This window comes from Etheostoma spectabile, unplaced genomic scaffold (genome assembly GCF_008692095.1).
Source record: "Etheostoma spectabile isolate EspeVRDwgs_2016 unplaced genomic scaffold, UIUC_Espe_1.0 scaffold00018594, whole genome shotgun sequence".
Taxonomy (NCBI): domain Eukaryota; kingdom Metazoa; phylum Chordata; class Actinopteri; order Perciformes; family Percidae; genus Etheostoma; species Etheostoma spectabile.
In genome coordinates, this window is record NW_022604339.1 from 113,761 (window position 1) to 136,839 (window position 23,079).

A 23,079-nucleotide genomic window follows, 5' to 3' on the forward strand; every position below is an offset into this window, starting at 1 on the left:
GTCCACCTTGGAAATTGAAATGAAGAATGATTGCTTTAGAAAAGGAATTATTTCTAAACTATATAGCATGTTAGTGGAGGGATCCTCTGAGTCATCTCTATGGAAGCTCAATGCCTGGAGGGAGGATCTACAGGAGAACTTGCTTTTGGAAGACTGGGAGAAGGCGTGTGCTGAAGCACAAACACAAACTATCAATACACGCCTCAAAGTACTGCAATATCATTGGCTAATGAGAACTTATGTGACGCCAGAAAAGCTTAATAAATACAATGGTGCCATCCCAGACTTGTGTATTAGATGTGGAGAAGAAAAAGGAACATTCTTCCATTGCATCTGGAAATGCAAGAAAGTTTTACAATTCTGGAGGGAGATAAAACAAGCTCTAGAGACGATACTAGGTATAAAGTTAGTTCTTGACCCCAAGTTGTTCATCCTAGGTTTATATCCTGACGAACATCATATGTCCCGAAAAATTATTACTGCCTTGGATTTATGTTTCCTACTTGCAAAAAGGGTCATAGCGCTCTCATGGAAGAGTACCAGTAAACCAAAATTCATTAAATGGATCACTGAAATATCCACAACCTTACCAATGGAAAAGATCTCTTTCATTATAAAAGGGAAACTATCGCTATTTCAAAATATTTGGGGTCCTTTTATGGAATATATAAAAAACATAGATATGAGGGTGGCGGGTGAGTTATAGTAGCGGTTGGTCTTCTGCAGTGTCCTAAAATAATCTTTTTTATTTGTATAATTGACTACTTTACTTTGAATTGTACATTTGAGTTTGTGTTCTCTGAACCACGTACAATACTAAAATAATTTGGGCTAACTCCTGGAAAATAGAGAAACCGTTATTGTTGTATTTGTTGTTTTTTCTCAGGGTGGTTGGGGTGAGGGATGTTGCTTTCCTTTTCTCATATATTTTATATGTAATAAGTGCTGCTCTAAAATATTCTATAAAAACCTGGCATGCAAGGAAAGGAGCTGAATATTGAACATTAACCTAACTACCCTGGACTTTCCTCTGATGTGGGAGCACACTTGTGCCTTGTGTATTGTTGGAAACACTGTTGAAAAACCAATAAAGATAATGTTGGAAAAAAAAAAAAAGTCATAGTATAGTATGTCAAAAATTCATAAAAAATCATAAAAATTCATAGTATAGTATGTCAAAAAAATTCATAGCATAGTATGTTGAAAAAATTCATAGTATAGGATGTCGAAATATTCATAAAAAGTTATAGTATATGTCAAAAATTCATATAAGCCATAGTATAGTATGACAAAATATTCATAAAATGTCATAAAAAGTCATAGTATAGTATGTCTAAATATTCATAAAAAGTCGTAGTGTAGTATGTCATAAAAAGTCCAGATTTATAGTTCTTGTTGTAAAACAAGAAGAATCTAAAGTCCTCTGGAGAATGCGGGCGTTGATCCCGCTACCTCTCGCATGCTAAGCAAGCGCTCTACCATTTGAGCTAATTCCCCTTTTTCAAAAAATGTCGTAGTATGTTGAAAAAAGTCATAGTATAGTATGTAAACAAATTCATAAAAGTTTTAGTATAGTATGACAAAAAATCATGACAGTCATAGTTTAGTATGACAAATACCTTGCTGGGATTGTTCCTTTTTAACCTGAGGTTCAACAATTGGTGAAAACTTCCTTTCCAGCACTTTGGAGAAGAAAATCCACAAGTAATTGTGATCTCCATATTGATCAAAGTATTTGTCATTATCATTTTGGCCATAACCATGCTACTAAAAGAGATTTTATCAAACCAGGTTGGGCAAGTAACCTTTCAGCTGACTTCTTGTAAAAAAAGTAACTCAACTCAAATAAAGCTACTGCGATGGCTGGGAATCGAACCGAGGTCAACTGCTTGGAAGGCAGCTATGCTCACCACTATACCACCATCACTTGGCAATACAATGTTTACTTCAAATCTTGTAATACATCTGGGCATTGAGACTGAAAACGCTCTCTATCACTGAAAGTCCCTCCAGGGGGTACTGTGTTATCACATTCAAAAGAATAGGAAGTGTGTGTATATGTACTAGCTCCCTTCGATAGCTCAGTTGGTAGAGCGGAGGACTGTAGAGGCATGTAGCTGAAATCCTTAGGTCGCTGGTTCAAATCCGGCTCGAAGGAGAAGGTTTTCTCCAGAGTTTCCCTTTAGGGATCAATCAAGAATTTCTGATTCTGATGTAGAGCTGGACGGACGACCCAAAAGCATAATACTTCTTGCCGAGACATAACATGAAACAAAAAAAAGAGGTGGGCTAGATATGAGCGCAGAAATCCTCTTACGACAGGATTTACGTGATATTCATGAAACGTTCGTATCACGCCAATCAGAGCGTAAGAATGATCGTACATTGATAAATGCAGCGGCTGGAAAGCTAAGAAGTGATAGTAGTATTTTGATGAATTTGCGTATGACACTCTCTTTTCCATCACATTCAATAAATAAACAAGATTATTCAATCCATGCCTCCCCTTCTATGCAAAGTAGTCTCATCCAGGACCTATCACACCATAAGCGAGAATCATAAACCTAGACCAATGATCAAGGAGAGTCATGTCCTGCTTGTTTGTTCCTTATATTTTTTCTCAGTTGTTTTTGTAGCATGTAGTTGAAGCAGGATATGAAAAATTGCCAACATGCTGTACTACAATTGTGCTGGCTCCTAATCTGGGTTAATTTAACATAAACTGGATTTTAAAGTACAGATTATGGTTGGAACAGTGCCCTGCTTCAGGGCTCGTCCGGGAGTTGAACCCGCGACCTCTCGCACTCAAAGTGAGAATCATACCCCTAGACCAACGAGACACATAAAATTATTCTATCAGCAATTTTCCATCAAGTAAATGTGACCAGTCAGTGACTCAAAAGGCAATTGTTAAGTAGTTTGTTTGGCATGTGGTGTTTTTATGGCTCCACTGCCAGATTGAGCTGTCTGATTATATTGGACGAAAGACTACTTTAGAAGCAAAACATTTTACCAACATTTGAACTTGAATTTTTCGGTCAGAAGTGACAGCAGAAAAGCCTAGTTTCCACCATCTATTGGACGACAGACTACTTTTGCCATAATTGGAAATTGAATATTGGTAAAAAGGAAATGCAGCTTGAAAAAGGAAATGCAGCTTGGATTTGTCACTGACTTGAAAGACTATGGTCAGGTAGATTGGCATGGGGTCTTTTCATGGCTCCACGGCCCGATTCAGCTTTCCAATATCATTTGACAACAGGAAACATTTGATACAATTTTTTTTACCAAAACACACACTTGATTTTGTCAGTAAAAAGTGATAGTAAAATCGTGATGAATTTGCGGGGGCAATGACACTCTTTTCCATCACACTCAATAAATAAACCAGATTATTCAATCCATGCTTCCACTTCTATGCAAAGTGGTCTCATCCAGGACCTATCGCACCCTAAGGGAGAATCATACCCATAGACCAAGGGTCGGCAACCCGCGGCTCAGGAACCGCATGCGGCTCTTTGATGCTCCTCCTCAGCTTTTGAAAATAATTAATGAGTATTTAATTAAAATGTATTTTATTTTAGTTTGTTCATGTTCAAAATGTAATTCTAGGAAGATTATGGCGATCTTGTAACTTCTAAAATATTTAAATATTTAAATATTATTATTTTGTTGTTGTTGTCGCTCTTAATACACGTCACAATGTGCGACACCCGCCAGTGAGTGGTTTTTTTTTTAAAAACTTTTTGACCCCAGGTAGGCCAACTATGGAGAATTCAAAGAAAAGAAAAGTATGTGATAAAAACAGGACGTTCAATGCTACGTGGGCAGATTCATTTGCTTTCACTGCTGACGAGACTGGTTTACCAGTGTGCCTAAAATGTAATGACAAACTAGCTAACAACAAAAAGTCAAATGTCACAAGACATTTCCAGAATAAACACGCAGCCTTTGCTCAGAAATATCCGGTTGGAGATGAGAGAAAAAAAGCTGTTTTGGAACTGACACAGAGGACTGATCAGAGCAAAAATCACTTCAAGAAGTGGATGAAGTTCAAGTACATATGCTAGTTTTGTTGCCGCTCAGGAACTAGTGAGGCACGGGAAGCCGTTTACAGATGGAGAATATAGAAAAAGAATCTTTCATTAAGATTTCAGAATGTACTGTTCAAGGACTTTAAAAACAAGAGTGAAATTGTGCAGAAAATCAGGGATATGTCCCTCTCTGCAAAGACTGTCAAAGACAGAACCATAAAAATGGCAGAAGACATCACCAGACAGCAAATTAAAGACATCAATTCAGCTGTGGCCTACTCAATTTCAATTCAATTTCAATTCAATCAATTGCTTGTGATGAATCTAAAGACGAAGGTGATATAGCGCTGTTCTGCCGGTATGTAAACTTGATACCACTAAAAGGCCAAACACGGGGGGGAAGGACGTTTGTGAGGCTGTCTTGAATTGTTTAAGATCAAAAGGAATCAATACCACCTACCTGGTGTCAGTGGTACAGACGGAGCACAGAGTATGACTGGAGCGCATGACAGCTTTGTGGCTTTCCTGCAGAGGTCGCTGGACAGAAAGTTGCTGACTTTTCATTGCCTCCTGCACCAAGAAGCACTGTGTGCTCAAACATTTCTTCCGGAATGCACAGAAGTCATGAATGTTGTCATTCAGATTTTGAGCAAAATAATGGCGAAAGGTGTAAATCCCCGTCAGTTCCGTTCGTTACTGGACGAGCTGGAAAGCACGTATTCTGATCTCCTGCTGCACAACAAAGTCCGGTGGCTGCCCACAGGCGAGGCGCTGAAACGCTTTGTGGCATGTCTGGAGGAAGTGAAAACCTTCCTGGGCAGCAAAGGGCTCACATTTCCTGAGCTAGAACAGCCAGTGTGGCTCGAAAAGCTACACTTCTTGGTAGACATGACATCGCACCTGAACACAGCTCTTCAGGGTAAAGGACGCACAGCCCGGCACATGTTGGAGGAGGTTTTGGCATTCGAGCGCAAGTTGACGGTGCTTGCCAGAGATATACAGAAAGGCACACTGTCACACTTCCCCAGTTTGAGAGAGTTCAGAGAAGCTCACATGATCAATTTAGAATTTTTACATTCTGCAGTCATCGCAATGCAAACATCGTTCGGGAAACGATTCAGTGAGTTCAGAGAGGAAAAACCCACATTATCCTTCCCTGTCACTCCCCTAAGCCTCGATCCATCCCTGTTGAATATGACAGCATTTCCAGGGGTGAGTCCACCTGATCTTGAGATGGAACTGGCAGACATAGCCGACAAAGAAATGTGGGTGTCTAAGTTCAAGCGCTTGACTGCGGACCTTGAAGATGTTTCACGTCAGAAGGCTGTTCTTGCTCAGAATCACAAATGGCGTGATATTGAAAACCTCCCCAAACCAGACCAACTTGTGTTTGAAACCTGGAATGCAATCCCCGACATTTATGTCAACATGAAAAAGTATGCACTTGGAGTCCTGTCGATCTTTGGATCCACATATGTATGCGAGCAGGTGTTCTCCAACATGAACTTTATTAAAAACAAACACCGCCCACGCCTCACAGATGACAGCTTAGAGTCCTGTGTGAAGATGAAGGTGACCGCGTACAGCCCCGATGTGCAGACGCTGTGCGCTGAGGTTCAGGAGGAGAAATCACATTGACCAAGTATGATCAGTATTTTAATTGCCTATTATTTTGCAAATATTCACATTTTTTCATTGTTCAGTGAAATAGACATTTTATTATTCAGGTTGACGGCTGACTGCACGGCGCCGGCCGGTAAAAGGATGACGTCACGCAGAGAGAGGACAGCATTTTTGTTTACTGCCAGTGGATAATTTAAGTTCGGTGTTTTGTTTCATTACTACAAGGACTCAAACAGACATTGAGTGTTTTATTTAACGTTCAACACAACGTCTTTTTTTTGGAGTTAAAAATGTTTTGTTGTATGCAGAAATTCATTTTCCCTGCAGTTGTTCATTGATTTCATAATTGTAACACAGTATAGTTTGTTTATACATAGCACAAAGGCAAAAAAAAGTTATATACAGTGTTATTTAATTTAAAATTTCAAAAGGGTTTTGTGGCTCCCAGTGCTTTCTTTTCTGTGTGAAACGGGTCCAAATGGCTCTTTGAGTGGTAAAGGTTGCTGACCCCTGCCCTAGACCAACGAGCCACGTAAAACCACTTTCAGCAATTAGCAATTACCAATTTTCCATCAAGTACGTGTGATCAGTCAGTGACTAGAAAGGCAAATGTTAAGTAGTTTGGTGTTTTTATGGCTCCACTGCCAGATTGAGCTTTCTGATTACATTGGACGAAAGACTACTTTTGAAGCAAAACATTTTACCAACATTGGAACTTGAATTTTGGGAAAAAGGAAATGCAGCTTGGATTTGTCACTGACTTGAAAGACTATGGTCAGGTAGATTGTCATGGGGTCTTTTCACGTCTCCACTGAATGAGTCAGTTTCCTGATCTCATTTGATACAAAATATTTTTACCAAAACACAGACTTGATTTTGTCAGTAAAAAGTGATAGTAAAATCGTGATGAATTTGCCACGCCGATGACACTCTTTTCCATCACACTCAATAAATAAACCAGATTATTTAATTCATGCAAAGTCGTCTCATTAGCGACCTATTGGACCCAACGCGAAAATCATACCCACAGACCAATAGACCAACGAGCCATGAAACACAGAGTTCTAGCAATTTTCCATCAAGGAAATTCAGCTACAATCTGTCAGGGTCTTAAGTATTTGCCTGTATAACATCCAGGGACCTGCATCAGCAGAGGATGGTTTTGATCCATCCACCTCTAGGTTACGACCCAAGCACGCTTCCGCTGCGCCACTCTGCTCTGCTGTCTATACTCAGGGGAAGGAAAATTCTGGGATTTACATTTTGAGGGCCAGTGGCAACCAAGGTTCCACCAGCTTTCGGGTTGCAAAGTTAAACATTTGGTAGACCTTGCAACTATCATTTATGTGAGCTTCCTGCTTACCTCGAAGAATCTTGAAGCAGTCTACTGAAGCAATAATGAGCCAATACCTTGTTAAAAAATGTTATCAACACCCTTCACTCTTTGCAATTTTTCTCTGACATTGTTTATTTTAGAAAATTGTAACCAGCATTAAATGAGTAGTTTTAGGTCTGTGTGAATGTGGGCCGAGTATTTACCTCGGCTGAACTTGTGAACATCTTCTTTGGCATATTCCCAGTCTGATCAAGTCCAGGTGCTGGAAAATCTGTGATTCACGTTTTGAGGGAATGGGATCTGCATGTGCTTTCTTACCAGAAAGTTTCTGGAGGTCCAAATGGCATCATTGATGGCGGCCAGGGTGAGCCACTGATTTGCAAAGTTACATGCTGGTATCTGTTTCTTTGGCCTGACGGATGGACAGACGACACAAAAGCATAATACTTCTTGCCAAGACATAACAAGAAACAAAAAAAGAGGCGGGGGAGATAGAGTTAAGCCCTGAAAGAATAGAGAACTACAGACAAAAGTTATGAAATAGTACCAAGTGTTACCAGAAGAGTTGGAAAAAAACTAGAACTTTAAAGTACAAATCTTTCTTCAAGAACTCTTTATTGTGGTCACATTGGCCCTCATTTCTGAAACGTGCATACGACCTAAAACCGGCGTAGGACGGGCGTACGCCGATTCCTACGCAAAGTTTGGCAAAGTATGTGGAGTACATAAGTCTCCACATACGTTGTTTTTATTAAGATTGAAGACCAAATTTTACGAAATTTTCCCAACCATCGAGAGTGCTTTCGTAGCCTCGTTGGCGCAGTAGGCAGCGCGTCAGTCTCATAATCTGAAGGTCGTGAGTTCAACCCTCACACGGGGCAGGTGTTTCAAAAGCAAAAAAACACAGCTGATACTGGAAATACAGTGACTTTCAGGTGGTTGAATACTGGCACAAGCACATGAATGGAAGTTGTGATTCTGTGGTTATTTCTGAGATTGAGACAAGGAAAGGCATTCTTGCATTCTTTAAGAGGGTGGGGAGGCGTCTACCTCAACTGGTTGGGGGTGAGAGAAAGAGACAGACAGAGAGAGAAGAGACATGGAGAATTGTAGCAGAGGGTGTCGAGCAGGGACATGGAGGCAGCAGGTGACTCTAACCACCGATCTAAACTCCTTAACAGTAGGAGTAGGGCAGGTCACCACTACATCGTAGTGATTTGTGATTATGCAACACGTTACCCAGAGGCTTTCTCCCTCAGAAACACCAAGGCTAGACAAGTGGCCAATAGTTTACTTCAACATTTTTCCCGGGTAGGGGTCCCCACAGAAATCTTAACCGATCAGAAAACTAACTCAACATTGAAGGAGATATACCCCCTGTTAGGGATCCGGGGCATTAAAACAACACCCTACATAGTTTGTGGCTTCATAAACAATATTGTATTATCTCATAGGTACTGGAAGCAACCCGTCTCCACCAGTGCATTTCTCAATGCCCAGATGTGTTACAAGATTTGCAGTGAGTGTTGTATTGTCCAGCAGAAGGGCAACAGATGTGTTACTTTTCGACTAGATTTACACCATAGCAGTGCAAGCATTTTGCCAAGGCTCACTTTCCAGCCACCGCCATGTTTTGAAACCATATACAACATACTGTACAACATTAACATTACATGTTTTACCCAGTTTTCTTCTTTTATTCTGTAGTATTTCAATTTCTTTGCGGTAAGTCATCCCAAAAGGATTAATAAAGATAAGTCTGAGTCTGTCTCAGAAAAAAGTCAACAAATCTGAAAATCTTCAGGGTATGTAGCTCAGTGGTAGAGCTCCTGCTTTACATGTTACATGTTACCCCTAAGTGCAAACAGCAGAGCAGAATAGCACAGCGGAAGCGTGCTGGGCCCATAACCCAGAGGTCAATGGATCAAAACTATTCTCTACTAAATCCTATAGCAGAGGATGGTTCCTTGAACTTTCCCTGCAGTATAGCGACCCCTGCTGACCTATTACCTAAAACTACTCATCTCTTCCCCATTGACTCCTCCAAAATGACGCGTCTGCTTCTGAAGCATGAGTTTCTTGAATAAAGTAAAGATTGAGTATGCTGAGATCGAGTATGGTCACGTGACTGCACAACGACGTTTGATTGGTGAAACACAGTCATGTGGTAGAGCCTTCAGCGGAAGACTCTCTCTCTATAGCTCTCTCTGGAGCTGCTGGACAAAGATGGATGGATGGTTGGAACCCTGGTCACTAGCTCATTGTAATCTTGCATGACAGGCAATCCTGTAGGAGGCGCTGTAGCTTAGTGGTTAAAGCACCTGTCTTGTAAACAGGAGATCCTGGGTCCAAATCCCAGCAGTGCCTCATTATCAGTTAATGTTTATGTTATCTGCACTACAAAGAGTGTATATATTTGTCATTTGTTTTTGCTATAGTGCTTAACAAGCATTATATAATTTTGCCCAATTGTGGCGTGTTGAGGGGCAATAAATATCTAAAGTGAAATGGATTGGACCCATTTTTTAATGCTTTTAAACCTTGTTGTTGGGGCTGAACGTGGCCCAGGTGTACACCAGGACCCTGTGACATCACTGTTGGGTGGGGTTTCAGGTGCATGTGATGCTGACTGAGGTCAGAGGTGAAATGAACATGAACTTTACAGGCCAAGGCACTTTGGGCGCTGACTGTGTGATTTTAACATCTTCGATGCTGCTGTAATAAAAATTAATACATTTATTATTTGATATTAGTTGACTATATTGGGATATGCAACTGAAGGAAGAATCTTTATGCCTTTGCATTTTGGATGCTTTTCTGTTGTTTAGATATGGCTACATTCACATAAAGTATCAAAAGAGTACAATACTGCACTCTGTTCAGTTGCTTACACCAAGTTCCTCGTAGCTGCTAATCCAAATTTATCTCCTGAGGAGATGATGACATACCAAAAGAGGTAATCTCTGCAACAACAAGGTGCTGCTGGGATTTGAACCCAGGATCTCCTGTTTACTAGACAGGCACTTTAACCAACTAAGCCACAGCACCTCCACGAGTACCATCCGTGTTAAGTCTTAATTTATTTGGTGCAGAGACTACCTCTGTTTGCGCGTCATCATCATGTCAACCCAACTCCCGTTAAGATACCCTGGTAGCAAATGAAAATGGCATGTTACATTTACACAGAAACACCAATAACATGCCCACAAGGTGTTCTATTTGCCTGATAACTAATGAAATTAATTAATAAATGCACTACTTTGGCTCCACTACAGTTCTGTGTCAGTCAACTGCTCCATTTCACTCACCACAGAGTGAACTTTAACCAACTAAGCCACAGTATCTCTGGGGATGAACACGTTTCAGTAAACAACTGAACAGAGTACAGTGGAGTATTGTGCACTTTGGATACTTTATGTGAATGTAGCCATGTTTAAACAACAGAAAAATATCCAAGATGCAAAGGCATATAGGGAAGGATGATATTTTGAGAAATTACAGTTTATTGGCGGTTGACCTCAACTGAGGAGGTAATAGAGCGGTGGAAGGTGATTCTTCCTTCAGTTGCATATCCCGATATAGTCAATAATATCAAATAATTAATTTATTAATTTTCATTCCAGAAGCATCGAAGACGTTAAAATCACACAGTCAGCGCCCAAAGTGCCTTGGCCGGTAAAGTTCATGTTTATTTCACCTCTGACCTCAGTCAGCATCACACGCCTGAAACCTCACCCAACAGTGATGTCACAGGGTACTGGTGTACACCGGGGCCACATTCAGCCCCAACAAAACAAGGTTTAAAAGCATTAAAAAATGGGTCCAATCCATTTCCCTTTAGATATGTATTGCCCATCAACAGGCCACAATTGGGCAAAATTAATTATGGTTGTTAAGCACTTTAGCAAAAATAAATAACAAATATATACACTTTGTAGTGCAGATAACATAAATATTAACTGATAATGAGACATTGCTGGGATTTGGACCCAGGATCTTCATTAAGTGATAACTAGGCACTGTTGGGATTTGGACCCAGGATCTCCTGTTTACAAAACACACGCTTTAACCACTAAGCTACAGCGCCTTCTACAGATAAGCCTGTCTTGCAAGAATACAATGAGCTAATGAACAGGGTTGCTTCCATCCATCCATCATTGTCCAGCAGCTCCAGTAGGGGACCCTACAAACTCCGGCAAATGAAAACAGCTGAACGTGTCCTTGAGCGACGCCTCAGGACTCACTGTTGATAGGCAGGCCTACCGAGAACAACAGAAGTCTTATGCAAGGACCTTGAGAGATGAGAGACCCTTTCCCATCATGCCATTTCTCATGGAAAGCCATGGAAAGCATAAAACACAGTCCTAATTTAGTCCTCCTCAACAGTCAACATAGTGTTTGCTGTGTGGCGTGTCTGTTTTTATTTCTCCCATGTTAACAGTATTGACCAATACGGTAGGCATTCTAACCTCAGCTGACACTCTCACGCCATGCAGGCAGTGTGCAGGAGCCCTAAGCTTCCAAGGTAAGACTGAAATTCATGATAATAAAACCTTTATAATCTTCACACTAAAGTTGCAAAAACACCTCCAATAAAAGGCTTTTATTCGCTTTACATGGACACATGTAATGTTAGGGTACAATACAACATCACATGTCACTTTAGTGATCTAAAAAAATCAGGCAATAACTTGGTTGCACACGTTAAGTGTCAGCAACCATGTGGTAACACTTCATACCGTGATGACCAGGCACTGCTGGGATTTGGACCCAGTATCTCCTGTTTATGAGACAGGCGCTTTAACCACTAAGCTACAGCGCCTCCTGCAACTAAGCCCGTCTTGCAAGAATACAATGAGCTAGTGAAAAGGGTTCCCTCCTTCCATCCATCTTAGTCCAGCAGCTCCAGCAGGGGACCCCAAACTTTCCTTTGCCGAGCCACATCAACCAGCTCAAACTGGGGGATCCCGAGGCGTTCCCAGGCCAGGTTGGAGATGTACTTTCTCCACCTAGTCCTGGGTCTTCCCGAGGCCTCCTCCCAGCTGGACGTGCCTGGACCAGTTCTCTACGGAGAACCCTAGGAGGCATCCTTACCAGATGACCCAACCACCTCAGTTGTTTACACCAAGTACCTCCATAATGGCCATGCATCCGTGTTCATCCCCGGAGGTGCTGTGGCTTAGTTGGTTGAAGTGCCTGTCTAGTCAGCAGAAGTGCCTGGGTTCAAATCCCAGCAGCACCTTGCTGCTGCAGAGATTGCCTGTGTTTACTTTTCATCCCCAGACTTGTTTTTAAGTTGCCTGCTAATCAGATGTTGTTGTGGGCGGGGCATTAAGTCTAACTCAGTGGTGAGTGAAATGGAGCAGTTGACTGACACAGAACTGTAGTGGAGCCAAAGTAGCGGATTTATTAATTAATTTCATTAGTTATCAGGAAAATAGAACACCTTTTGGGCATGTTATTAGTGTTTCTGAGTAAATGTAACATGCAATTTTTATTTGCTACCAGGGTACTTTCACAGGGATTGGGTTGATGATGACACGCCAAAAGAGGTAATCTCTCCAACAACAAGGTGCTGCTGGGATTTGAACCCAGGATATCCTGTTTACTAGACAGGCACTTTAACCAACTAAGCCACAGCACCTCCATAAGTAGCTACCCTGTTAAGTCTTAATTTGTCTTTTACCTTGTTTAAGCTAAACATACAGTACACTGACTGGCAGTATTGGGAGTAATGGCTTAGCTCGCCTAGGCTTGGCGGATCAATCCTATTCAGTCAGTCTGCAGAAGAGATAAAAGTACCTGGCAGGTCTCTCCCTTCAGCAGTTTGAGAACGCCAGCCCACTCCTTCCCATTGGTGCTGATCATCCACATCTCAACCCCATAGAGCCAGTGAAGCTCGGTCCACCAGATGGAACACTCACCATTTGAACCAGACTGGGGGGGAACGTTTCAGAGCCCAGCACGGATCATGGAGCAACAGCTACGGCCGCAACAGTACCTGTTCCTTCCAACATGGAGCTCTTCCAGATTGTTGAGAATCTCTTGCAGCTGGATGTGCTGCCACACAAAAATGAGAAAGTGGTAACCAGGTCAAGACAAGACCAGGAGGCAGTAAGTCTGCTTGAAGAGAAGACTACGCGTGTGGAGGTGGACAGAAAACTCTGCTATGCTGTAACAGTTTCCCTAACTCACCCGGTAAGGGAAAAGTACAACGCATATAAATTTAGGTAATGGGTGGATCTCTCTCTATCGGCTATAATTTAAACATATAAGTTCAGATTTTTTTTATTTTTATTTTTTAAGATTATTTTTTGGGCATTTTAGGCCTTTAATTGAGAGGACAGTTGAAGATATGAAAGGGGAGAGAGAGGGGGAGTGACATGCAGCAAAGGGCCTCAGGCTGGATTCAAACCCGTATATCCAACGCCATCACCCAGACATGCCAATCACTGGAACGAGACAAAAAAAACTGTCCAGCGTCTCCTCCCTACAGTGCTTAACCAGCCTTTAGACACAAATAGGGCCAAAAAATCACTGAATCAATCAGGATTTCCACATCACCTTCAACGCCCCGTATCCACTCGTAGAGTAACCTGGCTTCAAGTATTTGCTGTATGTACGCAAACCTCGTTCCAACATGCCATCCCGTCCACGGGACTTCAGTGTACCGTTCCAACCCTTTAATACATGTCAATCAAGCTGAGCCTGTAAAGGCCATACAGTCTGATTAGTTAAGTGGAAACACCTGTGGGAGTGGAACATGGATGTGTAGAGATGGGCTTTCAAACAATGTACCTTTTTGACATGTCAAAGTAGGAAAAGCAAAGGTAGAAATAAAAATGAATTATGGCTTAACTCAGTTTACGTTTTTACACCGGACATAAGGCATTACAAAGTCAAGAAAGTAGGTGTTAACCCTTTCAAGTAACCTTGTCCAGCATGGACTGGACATTCATCAAGACTGACTATAACTTCAGTTAAATAGAAAGCTTAGTATGTTTTATTACTTTCACACGTGTTAGTTTTCCACATATCTGCTACTACCACTCTGAACATATTCCCTTCTTCAATGCTCCATAAAGAAGCAAAGAACGATCATCAATGACAGAGAACATATGAAGTGAATCATTACTCTCTGTCAGCCTCACGCTCAGAAAGGAATATCACGACTCATCATCGTGGTCAGCGAGACCAAACACTTTAGAAACACATTCCTCAAGTCAGAAACTCTAGAAATGATCCCTGAAAGTATAGTCTTGGTTAGATGGGGGGGGGGGGGGGGGGGGGGGAACTGCATCTCATTCACTGCAGAGTGATTGTCACTCAGGGTTCAGAGGGACAGAAGCTAATCGTTACGTGCTCCAGATGACTCTGAGGTGAGAAAATCTATTTAGATCTTTAAGAAGACCGATATGTAGATTGAATTAGATTTTCAGTCACTGTTGTCTCAATACTTCAGTGTCAGCCTACTTATTCTCTACAATAAATGCTCCAGTCCTTTCTTTGCATTAATTGGTCTCAGAATGTTGCGGGTTAACCACCACTGTTGATTATTGGGTACAAAAAGCACTCAAGATATGTATATATATCATTTTTTAAATGTCTCCAAATAATGTTAAAAGTTAGTTTTTGGTAATTTTTAGTATTCGCTGGTTTATTAAGTCAATTAGGCGATGACGTCACACTGGGGAGCGAAGTCTCAGCCTGGCACTAGAACTACGGCGACTGACTGGGATGAGGAAGAGGAGGAAAAGCCAGCAGCCAAATAATTAACGAAATAACGAAACGGGCATATTTGTGTTAACCATGACATGTGGGACAACAATGGGACGGTTGGGTTTAGGAAGCAATAACGGCACATCTTTTTCCCACAGCCCTCTTTTTAGAAGCGTCGGTAGCTCAGTCGGTAGAGCGTCAGACTTTTATTCTCAGGGTCCAGGGTTCAAGTCCCTGTTCAGGCGTACAGTTGCACATTTTGCTTGATGCCATGATAAATTGTACACTTTGGCAATCCTTAACACTTTCAGACACTGTATCATTTAAGTAACATGCACAAGTCTTTTAAAAGAAATGTTAATGTTTTTTATGCAGGTTTGCATCATAACAATGCGGGTGCTATCTCTAAATGGACAATGGGCAACCTACATCCATCTTGCTAGCACCCAAATCTCTGTACTCATCTCCCTGCTTGGATAGTATGTCCAAGGACATACCATTTATGTTCTATAACCCTTTTCATTGGTTTGCTACCACTCTTAAATAATTCCTTTCATTGTATCCCTCTCAGAAATAACCAAAGAATGACAAATTTCATTCATGTGCTTGTGTTCAACCACCTGTCACTGTATTTTTAGCAGCAGTAGTGTTTTTTTATTTTTTTAAAACACCTGCCCCGTGGGAGGGTTGATCTCACGACCTTCAGATTATGAGACTGACGCGCTGCCTACTGCGCCAACGAGGCAACAAAAGGCATGGCAATGGTTGGGAAAATCTCAGAAAAACTAACAATTTGGTCGTCAATCTTAATAAAAACAATGTATGTGGAGACATATGTACTCACACAAAGGCTAAGATTGACCCTATATGCTTTGTCATGACCCCATGAAAAGGGGAGACAAAAGACTGTGTGCAAAGGTTGTATACATGTATGCAAGGTGTATGCATGGATGAGTGTGAGGTATGGTGTCAGTGATTTATGCTGGTCAGAGTAAAACTAACAAAGATGAGCGGGAGAGGTGCTGGACTGAGAGACCTCTAGGGCAATCACAGATGCACAACCAATAATAAAACACTACTGGGAGAATGTGTTCAGAAAATGAAGAACTTGTTCAGAAAGCTTAATGAAGCTTCATTTGACCATAACTATTAACCACCTGAACCTGGTAAAAGGTATGAGGTACTCCTGCATAGCTAGCCAGTGATTTACCTACTGTAGATGGTGGTCGGCATGCCAACGAGGCTTGGAAATTTGCAGATGGTGATTCAGAGGAGATGTAACAGTTTAAAGTGTAAAGTAACTTAATTTTCTAAATTGTCCGCCTACAGTGCCAACGAGAGCTCTTCTCTAATATTACCGGGTACGCAATAGCTATTCAACTTTAGAAGGTATTGTTGATCTCAGAAACAACGATAGACAGCACCATCTTATCACAATGCCCATGTATGTGTTTCTTCAAAGTTTGCAAAAACATTCACATGAACTCGCAAATCAATTGATGAGATTTTGGAGGTCAAAGGTTCAATGTCAAGGTGACTGTGTCCTCATGTCTGTCCATCCGATTCTTGTGAATGCAATATCTCTGAACGCCTAGAGGGAAGCACTTTAAATTTGGCATACATAACCACTAGGAGTCTAGGATGAACTGATTTCGATTTTGGAGGTCAAAGGTCAAGGTTACTGTTTCATTACGTCTTCAGAACTGTATATGTATTTCTCCTGAACTGGTGAGCTTTGGAGATGTAAAGCACCAGTGGCCTAATGGATAGGGCACTGTTCTCCTAAGCCAGGGATTGTGGGTTCAAGTCCCAACTTGGGTGAATTTCAGCAGATTGGCACAATGGAAGTGTCCTATGCTGGAGTGTGCTAACTCTAATTTCAATGGTGAGATGAATCATGATATAACTGCTGGAAAAGTTCTTGACAGCCCATGAAAAGTGGCAAGTCATGTTCTGGCAGATTAAAAAATTGACATCCACTACCCTGTCAGGATCCTATAGTAATGCTGACTTCCCAGTGATGTGGTTGGGCTGTTTACAGGTTTTGATCATATCCATCGGTTGCATGGATGGGACATCAATACCCCGGTTCTATCACCTGGTCGTTGTCTTGTCTTTGTCGTTCGACGACTATTTGGGCTCACACCTTAACACACCCGAAGCATCTCAGCCTAAAATCACGCTGCACCTCAAAGGACTCTCAAGCACTCCCAGCTGTGCTTTTGCAAAAGAGCGCCTTGTTTTCTTTTAGCTTGGGAAAAGGCTTTAGCTTATGATATCATGTCATCACTGAGTTGTGGTTGTGATGGAAAATGAACCAGAGTAAAAAAAAAGTACACAAGTAAATGTTGCACTACACGCTTGCAGCTGTCATTCTGTTCATGGAAATATCAATCTACACATTTGTGAATATTTTTCTGTGACTTCACATAGAATACCGGTGTGTGAATATTTCCTACTAGTGCAAATTAAAAAAAAAAAAAAAAAAAAAAAATCAGATTTTTTTTCCAAGCTCGTGTGTTTTTTCATTGTGTGACATCAAATTAAAATCTTATTTTTACAAGTGCAAATTTAAACATTTAGTTCAGATTTTTTTGTTCTGCAAGCTCTCACCTTTGGCCCCATATTTCCCTTCATATGAGTCAGAGCCAGCAGCACTAAGGAAGAGCAGCCTCTCCTACGGCGAGTGGTGGCGACCCACGGGGAAACTTTGGTTTCCCAGTCAGTTCCAGTAGTACAGGTGAGAAAGTGGTGGATAAAACGAGGACTGTGGGCCGGCGTTGTTGGTACGTGAGTGGAAATACATCCAACATGCTAACGCATATCCAACGCCATCATCCAGACATGCCAATCACTGGTACGAGACAAAAAAAAAAACTGTCCAACGTCTCCTCCCTACGGTTAACCCCCCAGTTAACCAGCCTTTCGATCCAAATACAAATAGGGCCAAAAAAAAAAAATCACAAATTTCCACATCACTTCAATGCCCCGTATCCACTCGAAGAGTAACCTGGTTTCAAGTATTTGCTGTATGTACTTAAACCTCGTTCCAACATGCCATCCCGTCCACCGGGACTTCAGTGTACACTGTAACAAATTTGACTGTGATTTTACAGTAAACACCTGGCAAAAAAGTTGCCAGCAAAATCTTGTAAAATTACTGTTAGTTACTGTTAATAACTGTAAAAATAATTACAGTATAAGACAGTATTTCTTTTACAGGTTTTTGTTGTACATAAATTACAGCAATGTTTTGTTTTTTTAAAGGAAAACAATATTTTATTGTAATTTAGTTTACAACATTATCTTGTATTCTATTTAAATTACAGCTATTACCTGGCAACTCTAGTTGCCAGGTAATAGCTGTAAATACTTCACAATACAATATGTTGTTGTAAATTGTTTTTACAACAACATATTGTATTGTGAAATATTTACAGCTTTTTGCTGGCAACTCAAGTATCCAGCAAAAAGATGTAAATATTCCACAATACAATAACATTGCTGTAAAAAAATGTTTACAGTTACTTTAGTTTTTGACATTCGCAGCTTTGCTGATGCCTGTTGTAAAGTGTTTTAAATAAGACCAAACTTGCTTTTAATTCAAAAACAATTGCATTAGATTCTCTTCAACTGTAAAATAAACCAGAGTCAGAGATGCAAAATCATGACATTTTATTATTAAAATGCAACACAGTGTAACAATACTGTATGTTTTCAGAAGGTAACTTCTATTTTTCTTAAGAGCTCATTATGACCATGATAGAACCAACCCGATAATCAACCTGACAGTCCGGTGAGGTTGGTGACTCAAGTCTGTTCGGTGTGCTCCGTGTTTAATTAGTGAACTGAATCTTGGAGAGCATTTCGAGGAACCATCTGTGTTGCTTTTTGTCATTTGTTGACGTCTACCTCTCCCCCTACCTCCCGCTGAGTAGAGAGGAGACGCGAGGGTTAATGCAGTTCCTCTCTTTCTCCTGTATGTTCTCACGTTTTTGGCTCAACACTTTTGTTGTCTTGGTTCCACTTGAAGGGTTCAGTCCGATGAAGCATCTGAAATCCCAAAATCACATGCTAATAAACTTCATGAAAAAGTGCCTTAATCCGGCTGTGCAAATCTGTATGTGGGTGTGTATATGTGTATATGCATGCGGGTGTGTATGCATAAAGATCCTTTTTTGTATGTTTGCTTTGAGCCATAGTGGGGAAGGTTGGGGTAGGGTGGGCATAGAAAATCATGCGTAACTGTAAAATGAACTTTCATCTAGGATTTCTTGTGAATGCAATAGATAAAAAAGAACAAGTTTGTAGTTTATTCGCCTAAATGCTCAGTTTACCTCAATGCAGAACTACTTTTCAAAATGCATAATCAAATAGATCTTTATTGTCAATGTTTGAAAAACAACAAAACAGTTTAACAGCTCTCAGAATGAATGCCATTAGTATAAAATGAATTGGTTCTGCAATGATTTAAAGCATTTAGGTAAATAACTGCTAACTTACCCTTTTTATAAACTAAAAAATCATTTAAGGGATTTACTGTAAGTACACTTGAAGCAAAATAAAATCTGTTACTCATAATAACTAACTCTACAAAATAATGATCAACTGCATTCGACTACTAGTTCTACAAGCACATAGTTACCTTTGAATGAATTTTAGTGTGCAAGATGCTTGCTCCGGGTACTGTGGGAAAATAATACAATGACTGAGGTGGTGATGAACAGGGCACTCAGGAACGGCCACGTAAAAGCTGGCTTAAAGTATATACTGAATTAACCAAAGACTAAATAAGAGTGTGTGTATGTGTGACATATTATACATTATGCTTTGCAGCTGGGTTACAGCTAGGAGGGAGAGAACAGACAGGGCTATCTTAGTCAGATATGCTACAGTGAGCACGGGAGGAGGAGATGGTGAGGCCAAGGACACTGAAGTTCAGGACGGTCTGATAACTCAGAGAACAGGACATACAAACTAAGGAGGGAGTGAACATAGCTGTCTGGTGAGGTAAATGATAACTGAAAATAATAAGAAGAAAGAGGGAAGAGGCAGAGCAGAGAGTGTAACCCAGCAACAGTATAGCTGACCAATCAGGCCCCACAAGGGGAACCAATATAACCCTGAGCACAATATTGTTTAAGTGCCTTTTGGGGGACCTCTGTACTAGACAAGTCTCCATCAGGTCCGTGCACGTGTAACTGCTCGGAAACGCATTTCATCTGTTGACCACAAGAATAAACACTGTGTTAAATTCATCATGGAGTCAGTTGTCAGTTTATAGAAGGATTTCCCCAACAAATTTGGTGACCCCCGACGTGATAACGTAATTGGACAGGGGAATCCAACTGGACCTTGGCATTGTGTCCACGGTCCGGTTCAGCTCAGCCACCGGACTGACATCCCGCAGCCCGTGAAGGGGACTGAGCGGCGATACTGCGATTCGTTGGTGTGATCACTGAGAGCTCTCAACAAAAAAGGTAAGCAGAAGCCTGTTTAAAATCAAAATTCTGTTATTGGCTGAAAACTAAATTGATGTGATCACATTTCAACTGTCGTAAGTGTTGTTTTAAGCGAAAAGTATTGATTGAATGTGCTGTAATTAAAGGGATATAAACAGATGAAATGTTGGGGCATGTGATGTGATTAAACAGAGAAAAACAACTAGAGAGTTGTAAGAGAATTGTTGAATAATACGGGTGGCGGTAGGAGAGGAAAAGGGACAAATAGTCAGAGGAAAATACGTCCAGATGGTTGACGAGGTAGGAGACTGCTAAGGACAGATAGTTCAGATGAGTGATTGTGAATTGCCACCCTTGGTTCTGTGTGAACATCCTGAAAAAGAGTTGCAGTTAACAGATTGTCATTGTAATATTACGAGTCCACCGCGAGTGTATTTGTGCGAAGGAGTGAGAGGTCACTTTTTAAGTTGTAAAGATTATAGAGATGTACATAAAAAGGCTCTAGATGGAGTCTTAATGAAAAAGTTGTTCGTTGTTGCATGTGTGATTTTTGTTGTGGTTTGGCTTGTTGGATTTTTTCTCACTGCTTATTTGTTGTAAAATGACGACCCCTTATGGTAAAGTGTTAGTAGGGGCAGTGAAAAAGTATGGCAGTAAAGGAGAGGAGAAAGTAGCAAAAGAGATTGTGAAAGAATGGGAGAGAGGAGGATGGATTGAGGGAGAAGGGGCGCCGTCCCCGGAGAAAGTGAATGAAATAGTGAAGTATGAAAAAAGTAAGTTGGAGTATGCGGAAAGGCAGGCAGAGGAGGAAAAGAAAAGAAAATGGTTTAAATTGACTAAACCAAAGCAGATGGAGTATGAAGCGCAGAAAGAGAAATATGGGGTGGGGTTGAAAATGACAAATGCAATACAGAAACAATTGGGATTGACAAAACAAGATGACAAAAGTTCACCAAAAACTGAGACAGAAGCTGAACAGAATAAAACCGCTAGCGCAGAGAAAACCCCGCTGCCCGCTGAGGCGCCCCCGCCAACAAACCCTTTTTATCCAGATATAAGAAACCTAAGAATTTCCGCTCCACCGCCGCCGTATACAGGTCCAACGGCATCAAAACCCACAGTCCAAGCCCCAGTGGTAACTGCCCATTTACAGCCAAATGCATTACAAATAGACGTACCACAGGACCCATTGATACCGGCATTAGAGGGCCGCGTACAGGATTTAGAATGTTATCTAAATTTAATGGTACAGTCAGCGTCAGGGGGAGCAGCAGCGGCTCCACTACAACCAGCGGTCACAGTCCCAGCCGGCCCAAGCAAAGCTAGTACCCCATATTCAGCGTCTTTTTGCCAACAAAATCCAGAGCATTTTCACATGTCAGTAAAAGGACCCAGTCCACCTCACCACAGTACCCCACAAGACTCAGGAAGTAAGGAAGATAGCGAACAGTCAGACAGCAGCAGGGAAAGTGAGCAAACAGACAGAAGCTCCAGCTCTAGGGAAAGGACTAAAAAACGACATAAACGCAGGCCCAGATCTAGATCACAAAGTCCTCAAGACGTTTTTGTAGCAGGCACATTTAAAGGTAAATTTACCAACGAGGACCCTGACGAAGTTATGCTGCGAAGATCAACTAGAATAAGGGAAAAACTTAACAAAGAGTTCAGAGAGATAAAAAAGCAGCAAGAGCAGCTGCGTCTAACAGTAAATGAGCTCAGTGAGGGAGAGCAGACGCGCCACACACCAGAGGCGGGGCTACAATGCCCACTCCGCCCAGTAGGAGGAGGAGGAGGACTGTTGATGTACACCCCTTACAGTTTTGGTGACTTAGATTCTCTGTGTGCAAAACTCCCCTCCCTGACAGGAGGGGCTGAGCATTTCCTCACAGCTTTCAATAGTCTTACAGCAGGAGTGCAGCTGTGTTTGGGAGATCTCAGAGCAGTATTGGGTAGAGTAATGGGAGCAGATGAAGCTAGTGCTGCCCTCACCAGAGGGGGAGCTGGACCCACTGTTCCCGCATCAGTGCCTGCATCAGCAGTAACCCCTGGCATTTGGGCTGAGCTGCACCGCATGTATCCCACAGTTGGGGATCATGCAGCATGGCATGATTTAAAAAGACTAAGTGATGAAAATTTTGATGCCTATGCAGATAGAGCAAAAAAGATTTGGCAGCGTGCTATGAGGGAACCGTGGGACCAGTCCGCCGCCACAGTGGCGCTGTTCCGCCATGGGGTACTAGGGGGATTACCCACAGCAGTTCAGACACAGTTAGGAGGAGTAGTAGGCCTGCAAACAATGACCGATGCAACATGGGGCGAGAATGTGCGTCATTTCCTGTCAAAACACCAAAAAGGAGCAGAGCAACAAGAAGATGAATTAAAAAGACTACAAACTCAAGTGTTAAAGAAACAACTGGAAGAATTAAACAAGCCCAAGCCCAGCAAAGCTAAACAAATGACAGTCTCACAGAACCCCCAACAGTCAGAAGCCCCTCACAGTTGCAGACATGCTGTCTTTTCTGGGCCTCACAGGATACAGCCGCTCACATATCCCTGACTATACCAACAGAACTCATCGCTGTCTCACCGCCCCCCTCCTATGGACAACAGAGGCCGAGGCCGCCTTCTCTGACCTCAAAAGTGCCCTAGCAAGGGCAGAGACACTCACCTCCCCAGACTACTCACTCCCATTTCATATGGATGTTTCTGAAAACAATGGCTTTCTCAATGCCATTTTATTTCAGAAAAAAGGGGGAGACAGACATGTACTGATGTACCACTCATCAAGGCTGGATACAGTCAGGAGCCTATGAATGGAATCAGTGGCAGCGGAGCGGCGCCACAAAAGACAAAGATGGGATATGGAGGTCTCATCAAGGAAAGATAGCAGCATCAGCCGAGATGT

General features: G+C 41.7%; 6 non-coding genes across 6 annotated transcripts; 3 read left to right on the plus strand and 3 right to left on the minus strand.

The window, feature by feature from the left end:
- Window positions 1–2,070: 2,070 nt before the first annotated feature.
- On the plus strand, window positions 2,071–2,158 carry trnay-gua (transfer RNA tyrosine (anticodon GUA)). The gene is given in 2 exon segments: window positions 2,071–2,107; window positions 2,123–2,158. It is a non-coding gene; the product is annotated as a tRNA-Tyr (tRNA).
- Window positions 2,159–7,801: 5,643 nt separating this feature from the next.
- trnam-cau (transfer RNA methionine (anticodon CAU)) lies at window positions 7,802–7,874 on the plus strand. Its single transcript has one exon. It is a non-coding gene; the product is annotated as a tRNA-Met (tRNA).
- A 1,413-nt stretch (window positions 7,875–9,287) lies between these two features.
- On the plus strand, window positions 9,288–9,360 carry trnat-ugu (transfer RNA threonine (anticodon UGU)). Its single transcript has one exon. It is a non-coding gene; the product is annotated as a tRNA-Thr (tRNA).
- Window positions 9,361–9,967: 607 nt separating this feature from the next.
- On the minus strand, window positions 9,968–10,041 carry trnat-agu (transfer RNA threonine (anticodon AGU)). Its single transcript has one exon. It is a non-coding gene; the product is annotated as a tRNA-Thr (tRNA).
- Window positions 10,042–12,563: 2,522 nt separating this feature from the next.
- On the minus strand, window positions 12,564–12,637 carry trnat-agu (transfer RNA threonine (anticodon AGU)). The gene has a single exon. It is a non-coding gene; the product is annotated as a tRNA-Thr (tRNA).
- Window positions 12,638–14,038: 1,401 nt separating this feature from the next.
- LOC116681181 (small nucleolar RNA U3) lies at window positions 14,039–14,254 on the minus strand. The gene has a single exon (XR_004329974.1). It is a non-coding gene; the product is annotated as a small nucleolar RNA U3 (small nucleolar RNA).
- Window positions 14,255–23,079: the final 8,825 nt, after the last annotated feature.